Source organism: Chiloscyllium punctatum, chromosome 23 (assembly GCF_047496795.1).
Source record: "Chiloscyllium punctatum isolate Juve2018m chromosome 23, sChiPun1.3, whole genome shotgun sequence".
NCBI classification, from domain to species: domain Eukaryota; kingdom Metazoa; phylum Chordata; class Chondrichthyes; order Orectolobiformes; family Hemiscylliidae; genus Chiloscyllium; species Chiloscyllium punctatum.
In genome coordinates, this window is record NC_092761.1 from 52,066,107 (window position 1) to 52,076,420 (window position 10,314).

A 10,314-nucleotide genomic window follows, 5' to 3' on the forward strand; every position below is an offset into this window, starting at 1 on the left:
CTATAATACAGTAGGAAGCAGTGACGCAGCTCCAGCTGCTTTATTTTCTATAATACAGGAGGAAGCAGAGAAGCTGCTCCAGCTCATTTATTTTCTATAATACAGGAGGAAGCAGTGACGCTGCTCCAGCCCATTTATTTTCTAAAATACAGGAGGAAGCAGTGACGCTGCTCCAGCTCCTTTATTTTCCATAATACAGGAGTGAGCAGTGAGCTGCTCCAGCTCCTTTATTTTCGATAATACAGGAGGAAGCAGAGACGCTGCTCCAGCTCCTTTATTTTCTATAATACAGGAGGAAGCAGAGAAGCTGCTCCAGCTCGTTTATTTTCTATAATACAGGAGGAAGCAGTGACGCTGCTACAGCTCCTTTACTTTCTGTAAAACAGGGGGAAGCAGTGACGCTGCTCCAGCTCCTTTATTTTCTATAATACAGGAGGAAGCAATGACGCTGCTCCAGCTCCTTTATTTTCTATAATACAGGAGGAAGCAGTGACGCTGCTCCAGCTCCTTTATTTTCTATAATACAGGAGGAAGCAGTGACGCTGCTCCTGCTTCTTTTTTTTGTATAATACAGGAGGAAGCAGTGACACTGCTCCAGCTCCTTTATTTTCTATAATACAGGAGGAAGCAGTGACACTGCTCCAGCTCCTTTATTTTCTATAACACAGGAGGAAGCAGAGACGCTGCTCCAGTTCTTTTATTTTCTATAATACAGGAGGAAGCAGTGACGCTGCTCCAGCTCCTTTATTTTCTATAATACAGGGGGAACGAGTTACGCTGCTCCGGCTCCTATATTTTCTATAATACAGGAGGAAGCAGTGACGCTGCTCCAGCTCCTTTATTTTGTATAATACAGGAGGAAGCAGTGACGCTGCTCCAGCTGCGTTATTTTCTATAATACAGGAGGAAGCAGTAACGCTGCTACAGCTCCTTTATTTTATATAATACAGGAGGAAGCAGTGACAATGCTCCAGCTCCTTTATTTTCTATAATACAGGAGGAAGCAGTGACGCTGCTCCTGCTTCTTTATTTTCTATAATACAGGAGGAAGCAGTGACGCTGCTCCAGCTCCTTTATTTTCTATAATACAGGAGGAAGCAGTGACGCTGCTCCTGCTTCTTTATTTTCTATAATACAGGAGGAAGCAGTGACGCTGCTCCAGCTCCTTTATTTTCTATAATACAGGAGGAAGCAGTGACGCTGCTCCAGCTCCTTTATTTTATATAATACAGGAGGAAGCAGTGACAATGCTCCAGCTCCTGTATTTTGTATAATACAGGAGGAAGCAGTGACGCTGCTCCAGCTCCTTTATTTTCTATTATACAGGAGGAACCATTGACGCTGCTCCGGCTCCTTTATTTTCTATAATACAGGAGGAAGCAGTGACGCTGCACCAGCTCCTTTATTTTCTATAATACAGGAGGAAGCAGAGACGCTGCTCCAGCTCCTTTATTTTCCATAATACAGGAGTGAGCAGTGAGCTGCTCCAGCTCCTTTATTTTCGATAATACAGGAGGAAGCAGAGACGCTGCTCCAGCTCCTTTATTTTCTATAATACAGGAGGAATCAGAGACGCTGCTCCAGCTCCTTTATTTTGTATAATACAGGAGGAAGCAGTGACGCTGCTCCAGCTCCTTTATTTGCTATAATACAGTAGGAAGCAGTGATGCTGCTCCAGCTCCTTTATTTTCTATAACACAGGAGGAAGCAGTGACGCTGCTCAAGCTCCTTTATTTTGTATAATTCAGGAGGAAGCAGTTACGCTGCTCCAGCTGCTGTATTTTCCATAATACAGGAGGAAGCAGTGACGCTGCTCCAGCTCCTTTATTATCGATAATACAGGAGGAAGCAGTGACGCTGCTCCAGCTCCTTTAATTTCTATAATACAGGAGGAAGCAGAGACGCCGCTCCAGCTGCTGTATTTTCTATAATAAAGGAGGAAGTTGTGACGCTGCTCCAGCTTCTTTTATTTCCATAATACAGGAGGAAGCAGTGACGCTGCTCCTGCTCCTTTATTTTCTATAATACAGAAGGATGCATTGCCGCTGCTCCAGCTCCTTTATTTTCTATAATACAGGAGGAAGCAGAGAATCTGCTCCAGCTCGTTTATTTTCTATAATACAGGAGGAAGCAGTGACGCTGCTACAGCTCCTTTACTTTCTGTAAAACAGGGGGAAGCAGTGACGCTGCTCCAGCTCCTTTATTTTCTATAATACAGGAGGAAGCAATGACGCTGCTCCAGCTCCTTTATTTTCTATAATACAGGAGGAAGCAGTGACGCTGCTCCAGCTCCTTTATTTTCTATAATACAGGAGGAAGCAGTGACGCTGCTCCTGCTTCTTTTTTTTGTATAATACAGGAGGAAGCAGTGACACTGCTCCAGCTCCTTTATTTTCTATAATACAGGAGGAAGCAGTGACACTGCTCCAGCTCCTTTATTTTCTATAACACAGGAGGAAGCAGAGACGCTGCTCCAGTTCTTTTATTTTCTATAATACAGGAGGAAGCAGTGACGCTGCTCCAGCTCCTTTATTTTCTATAATACAGGGGGAACGAGTTACGCTGCTCCGGCTCCTATATTTTCTATAATACAGGAGGAAGCAGTGACGCTGCTCCAGCTCCTTTATTTTGTATAATACAGGAGGAAGCAGTGACGCTGCTCCAGCTGCGTTATTTTCTATAATACAGGAGGAAGCAGTAACGCTGCTACAGCTCCTTTATTTTATATAATACAGGAGGAAGCAGTGACAATGCTCCAGCTCCTTTATTTTCTATAATACAGGAGGAAGCAGTGACGCTGCTCCTGCTTCTTTATTTTCTATAATACAGGAGGAAGCAGTGACGCTGCTCCAGCTCCTTTATTTTCTATAATACAGGAGGAAGCAGTGACGCTGCTCCAGCTCCTTTATTTTATATAATACAGGAGGAAGCAGTGACAATGCTCCAGCTCCTGTATTTTGTATAATACAGGAGGAAGCAGTGACGCTGCTCCAGCTCCTTTATTTTCTATTATACAGGAGGAACCATTGACGCTGCTCCGGCTCCTTTATTTTCTATAATACAGGAGGAAGCAGTGACGCTGCACCAGCTCCGTTATTTTCTATAATACAGGAGGAAGCAGAGACGCTGCTCCAGCTCCTTTATTTTCCATAATACAGGAGTGAGCAGTGAGCTGCTCCAGCTCCTTTATTTTCGATAATACAGGAGGAAGCAGAGACGCTGCTCCAGCTCCTTTATTTTCTATAATACAGGAGGAATCAGAGACGCTGCTCCAGCTCCTTTATTTTGTATAATACAGGAGGAAGCAGTGACGCTGCTCCAGCTCCTTTATTTGCTATAATACAGTAGGAAGCAGTGATGCTGCTCCAGCTCCTTTATTTTCTATAACACAGGAGGAAGCAGTGACGCTGCTCAAGCTCCTTTATTTTGTATAATTCAGGAGGAAGCAGTTACGCTGCTCCAGCTGCTGTATTTTCCATAATACAGGAGGAAGCAGTGACGCTGCTCCAGCTCCTTTATTATCGATAATACAGGAGGAAGCAGTGACGCTGCTCCAGCTCCTTTAATTTCTATAATACAGGAGGAAGCAGAGACGCCGCTCCAGCTGCTGTATTTTCTATAATAAAGGAGGAAGTTGTGACGCTGCTCCAGCTTCTTTTATTTCCATAATACAGGAGGAAGCAGTGACGCTGCTCCTGCTCCTTTATTTTCTATAATACAGGAGGATGCAGTGCCGCTGCTCCAGCTCCTTTATTTTCTATAATACAGGAGGAAGCAGTGACGCTGCTCCAGATCCTTTATTTTCTGTAATACAGGAGGAAGCAGTGACGCTGCTCCAGCTCCTTTATTTTCTGTAATACAGGAGGAAGCAATGATGCTGCTCCAGCTCCTTTATTTTCTGTAATACAGGAGGAAGCAGAGACGCTGCTCCAGTTCCTTTATTTTCTATAATACAGGAGGAAGCAGAGACGCTGCTCCAGCTCCTTTATTTTGTATAATAGAGGAGGTAGCAGAGACGCTGCTCCAACTCCTTTATTTTCTATAATACAGGAGGAAGCAGAGACGCTGCTCCAGCTCCTTTATTTTCTATAATACAGGAGGAAGCAGAGACGCTGCTCCAGCTGCTTTATTTTCTGTAATACAGGAGGAAGCAGTGACGCTGCTCCAGCTCCTTTATTTTCGAGAATACAGGAGGAAGCAGTGACGCTGCTCCAGCTCCTTTATTTTCTATAATACAGGAGGAAGCAGAGACGCTGCTCCACCTCCTTTATTTTCTATAATACAGGAGGAAGCAGTGACGCTGCACCAGCTCCTTTATTTTCTATAATACAGGAGGAAGCAGTGACGCTGCTCCAGCTCCTTTATTTTCTATAATACAGGAGGAAGCAGTGACGCTGCTCCAGCTCCTTTATTTTCTGTAATACAGGAGGAAGCAGTGACGCTGCACCAGCTCCTTTATTTTCTATAATACAGGAGGAAGCAGTGACGCTGCTCCAGCTCCTTTATTTTCTATAATACAGGAGGAAGCAGTGACGCTGCTCCAGCTCCTTCATTTTCCGTAATACAGGAGGAAGGAGTGACGCTGCTCCATCTCCTTTATTTTCTATAATACAAGAGGAAGCAGTGACGCTGCTCCAACCCCTTTATTTTCTATAATACAGGTTTAAGCAGTGGGCTGCGTCAGCCCCTTTATTTTGTATAATACAGGAGGAAGCAGAGACGCTGCTCCAGCTCCGTTATTTTCTATAATACAGGAGGAAGCGGAGACGCTGCTCCAGCTCCTTTATTTTCTATAATACAGGAGGAAGCAGTGACGCTGCTCCTGCTCCTTTATTTTCTATAATAGAGGAGGAAGCAGTGACTCTGCTCCAGCTCCTTTATTTTCTATAATACAGGAGGAAGCAGTGACGCTGCTCCAGCTCCTTTATTTTCTATAATAGAGGAGGAAGCAGTGACTCTGCTCCAGCTCCTTTATTTTCTATAATACAGGAGGAAGCAGAGACGCTGCTCCAGCTACTTTATTTTCTATAATACAGGAGGAAGCAGTGACGCTGCTCCAGCTCCTTTATTTTCTATAATACAGGAGGAAGCAGAGATGCTGCTCCAGCTCCTTTATTTTCTATAATACAGGAGGAAGCAGAGACGCTGCTCCAGCTGCTTTATTTTCTATAATACAGGAGGAAGCAGTGACGCTGCTCCAGCTCCTTTATTTTCTACAATACAGGAGGAAGCAGAGATGCTGCTCCAGCTCCTTTATTTTCTATAATACAGGAGGAGGCAGTGACCCTGCTCCAGCCCCTTTATTTTCTATAATACAGGAGGAAGCAGTGACGCTGCTCCAGCTCCTTTATTTTGTATAATACAGGAGGAAGCAGTGACGCTGCTCCAGGCTCCTTTATTTTCTATAATACAGGAGGAAGCAGAGATGCTGCTCCAGCTCTTTTATTTTCTATAATACAGGTGGAAGCAGTAACCCTGCTCCAGCCCCTTTATTTTCTATAATACAGGAGGAAGCAGTGACGCTGCTCCAGCTCCTTTATTTTCTATAATACAGGGGGAAGCAGTGACGCTGCTCCAGGCTCCTTTATTTTCTGTAATACAGGAGGATGCAGTGACGCGGCTCCAGCTCCTTTATTTTCTATAATACAGGAGGAAGCAGTGACGCTGCTGCAGCTCCGTTATTTTCTATAATACAGGAGGAAGCAGTGACGCTGCTCCAGCTCCTTTATTTTGTATAAAACAGGAGGAAGCAGTGACGCTGCTAGAGCTCCGTTATTTTCTATAATACAGGAGGAAGCAGTGACGCTGCTAGAGCTCCGTTATTTTCTATAATACAGGAGGAAGCGTTGACGCTGCTCCAGCTCCTTTGTTTTCTATAATACAGGAGGAAGCAGAGACCCTGCTCCGGCTCCTTTACTTTCTATAATACAGGTGGAAGCAGTGACGCTGCTCCTGCCCCTTTATTTTCTATAATACAGGAGGAAGCAGTGACGCTGCTCCAGCTCCTTTATTTTCTATAATCCAGGAGGAAGCAGTGACGGTGCTCCAGCTCCTTTATTTTCTATAATACAGGAGGAAGCAGAGACGCTGCTCCAGCTCCTTTATTTTCTATAATTCAGGAGGAAGCAGTGACGCTGCTCCAGCTCCTTTATTTTCTATAATCCAGGAGGAAGCAGTGACGGTGCTCCAGCTCCTTTATTTTCTATAATTCAGGAGGAAGCAGTGACCCTGCTCCAGCCCCTTTATTTTCTATAATACAGGAGGAAGCAGTGACGCTGCTCCAGCTCCTTTATTTTCTACAATACAGGAGGAAGCAGAGATGCTGCTCCAGCTCCTTTATTTTCTATAATACAGGAGGAGGCAGTGACCCTGCTCCAGCCCCTTTATTTTCTATAATACAGGAGGAAGCAGTGACGCTGCTCCAGCTCCTTTATTTTGTATAATACAGGAGGAAGCAGTGACGCTGCTCCAGGCTCCTTTATTTTCTATAATACAGGAGGAAGCAGAGATGCTGCTCCAGCTCTTTTATTTTCTATAATACAGGAGGAAGCAGTAACCCTGCTCCAGCCCCTTTATTTTCTATAATACAGGAGGAAGCAGTGACGCTGCTCCAGCTCCTTTATTTTCTATAATACAGGGGGAAGCAGTGACGCTGCTCCAGGCTCCTTTATTTTCTGTAATACAGGAGGATGCAGTGACGCGGCTCCAGCTCCTTTATTTTCTATAATACAGGAGGAAGCAGTGACGCTGCTGCAGCTCCGTTATTTTCTGTAATACAGGAGGAAGCAGTGACGCTGCTCCAGCTCCTTTATTTTGTATAAAACAGGAGGAAGCAGTGACGCTGCTAGAGCTCCGTTATTTTCTATAATACAGGAGGAAGCAGTGACGCTGCTAGAGCTCCGTTATTTTCTATAATACAGGAGGAAGCGTTGACGCTGCTCCAGCTCCTTTATTTTCTATAATACAGGAGGAAGCAGAGACCCTGCTCCGGCTCCTTTACTTTCTATAATACAGGTGGAAGCAGTGACGCTGCTCCTGCCCCTTTATTTTCTATAATACAGGAGGAAGCAGTGACGCTGCTCCAGCTCCTTTATTTTCTATAATCCAGGAGGAAGCAGTGACGGTGCTCCAGCTCCTTTATTTTCCATAATACAGGAGGAAGCAGAGACGCTGCTCCAGCTCCTTTATTTTCTATAATTCAGGAGGAAGCAGTGACGCTGCTCCAGCTCCTTTATTTTCTATAATCCAGGAGGAAGCAGTTACGGTGCTCCAGCTCCTTTATTTTCTATAATTCAGGAGGAAGCAGTGACCCTGCTCCAGCCCCTTTATTTTCTATAATACAGGAGGAAGCAGTGACGCTGCTCCAGCTGCTTTATTTTCTATAATACAGGAGGAAGCAGTGAGCGGCTCCAGCCCCTTTATTTTCTATAATACAGGAGGAAGCAGAGACGCTGCTCCAGCTCCTTTATTTTATATAATACAGGAGGAAGCAGAGACGCTGCTCCAGCTCCTTTATTTTCTATAATACAGGAGGAAGCAGAGACGCTGCTCCAGCTCCTTTATTTTGTATAATACAGGAGGAAGCAGTGACGCTGCTCCAGCTCCTTTATTTTCTATAATACAGGAGGAAGCAGTGACGCTGCTCCAGCTCCTTTATTTTCTATAATACCGGAAGAAGCAGAGACACTACATTAATTTCGGTTGCCTGGTCTGCAGGGACGAGCTGGAATGGAGGGTCTGTTTCTGTGCTCGGCACCTCCGAAATCCTGGTGAAGACCTTTCCCCGAAACGTCGATTTTCCTGCTCCTCGAATGCTGCCTGACCTGATGTGCTTTTCCAGCACCACTCTGATTTAGGCTCTGAAATGCACTCTTTCAGATTTCCATCAATCGCATCTCATGCACTTCTCATACAGGTGACTTCTACTGCCTACCGAAGGTACACAGAGTCAACACACCCGGATGTCCCATCATATTAGGCAATGGGACCCGATGTGGGAACCTCACTGCCGATGTCAAATGCAACTTGAATGCCTCATGTGGCAGGGTACCCCCAGCTTCTGCCACACTAGAACATTGCGACACAGGCAGATTTCAACCTCACACCTTCAAGGCTGAATCTGAGCTGAGGTGGCACCGATTGTTAAAGATTTACCCGGGAATTTAGCTGTTTTTACATATGGTTTACATATGAAAGAACAAAATCTAACATGGTATTTCTAAAAGTATACAGACTGAAAAGATAGTGCACTTGTACTTTAAAATGTGTCATTTCAGTGGCATCACCCTGCAATCCTTTCCTATAAATTCTGTGTCGTATGATGTTATGCTCCATGAAGGAACAGCGCTCCTAAAGCTGGTCCTATGAAATAAACCTGTTGGACTATAACCTGATGTTGTGTGATTCTTTAATTTTGTCCACCCCAGTCTAACACTGGCACCTCCAAATCTTTACTCCATATTGTTCACTCTAACTCACACGCAATCCAGGTCAGTTTAGCACAATGACCCTGTTCCTCTTTTTGTGAGGTTCCCTGTGTATATTAACAGAGTTAATGGGCCCCGAGAGGATGAATACATTCTCCTTATCCAGTCAGTTTAAACAGTTGAACATATCAGTTTGAAGCCAATGGAAGAGGAGATTGTCTTTTTCTGTACAATTTCAGTGCAGAACGTTCAGCCATAAACTGTCTTTGCAAAAGTGGGGTTTGAATGCAATTGTCACTGAGCAACATTAATACAGAAAACACAATTCCGAGTTCCTGTTATCAATTGGTTAAGGAACTGGGATGAAAAAAACCCTTGTGGTGTGGTGCCGTGGTTCAGTGTGTTAACTTGCCTACATCATAAACAGGCAACCAAGATTTCACATCGTAGTGGTGCCTGTTTATTTTACCAAATGCATGGTTGTTTCAACATCTCCAAAGTCAGTGTTGCTCATCAGACAACCATGCGTCCTGTTTGAGTGTCAGCCTGTTTTGGTGATCCTGATCTGCTCTCTGGTTTAGTTCCTCCAGGGGATATTGTTTCCTCCGAACTATTAATTCAATCTGGAGTTTTCTTCCTGTGTTTGACAAGAACTTCTGCTTCTCCTCCTCCTTTATTACGGCCCGTTCATTTCCAGTTTGTTGGTAATAACGAGGTGAGCCAGGAGACATGGCAGACTCGCCGGCGAATGTTGCAGTAATGGCGCAGACACCAAGAGCTGTTCGCCCTAACTCTCTGCTGTCAACATTCATTCATTCCACACCAACAGGAAATACTTCATTGCACTCCTATCGTTGTTGTTCACACTGTGATTGCGGTTTCTTTTCTTGTGGATTATGGAGCCTATTTAGAACTCGAAAGGATCATAATATTATGAGGAAGGAATGACTCCTCACCTCAGGCATAAGTGCCAGACACATTATTCGGAGAATGTGAGCCCAATCCCACACATGCTACCGAGGGGGCAGAAAGCCTGTTAGCTGGTCCACTCTCAATTTGTCTCCGAATGTCAGACTTTTCAAAGAGCAGAAATGGGAAATGAGGAATATGGGGCAGACCGAGAGTCCGAGAATGTGAAAGAGGGTCAGGTGCATTCACAGAGAAAGAAAGAAATATGGAGACGCATATTGTGGGAGATACTGAAAGAACCAATTCTCCAATCGACATGGCTGCTGACTGACAGAAACAAATAGGAATAAAAATGTAACTATTAAGCACAGCCTTTCACCAGCTCCGGGTAACAGAAGGATTCTTACAGCCAACAAAGTCATTTTGAATTTTCAACATTGACGGTTGTAAGCTAATGAAAGATTTTGGTAAATATCCTGACAGGGAAAACTGATGATTTTCCCAAAAATATAATACAGAAATGTCGAAGTAACCTCGCTCTGCCGATATGAAGCATTAACTCTGTTTCTCTCCACTGTCCTACTGAGTTTTTCTATCAAATCTTGGTTTTGGTTCAGATTTCGAACATCTGCAGTTCTTTGTTTCATGTTATTCTTAACAACATTTGAGAACACATCGTCCATTCCCTGACCAGGAATCACCCTTTCCCCCTCAGAGAGTGCACCAACTCCTAACCGTGAGATTAAAAGGGAAGGCGTCAGAAGCTCTCGCATTTATTCTCAATCGTTGTCTTCGAGGTATTTTTTTTAACACAATAGGAAAATACCATTCGGCCCATCGTGCAGTATGGCTCATCAGATAGCCATCTGTTTTCGATCCAGTGTCCAGCTTTGGCACGATACCTTGTGTGTTCTGATGTTTTCAACGCAAAATTCAGAAAAGATTATCCCTGTGATCTTAAACGAGGCAACAATGGGAG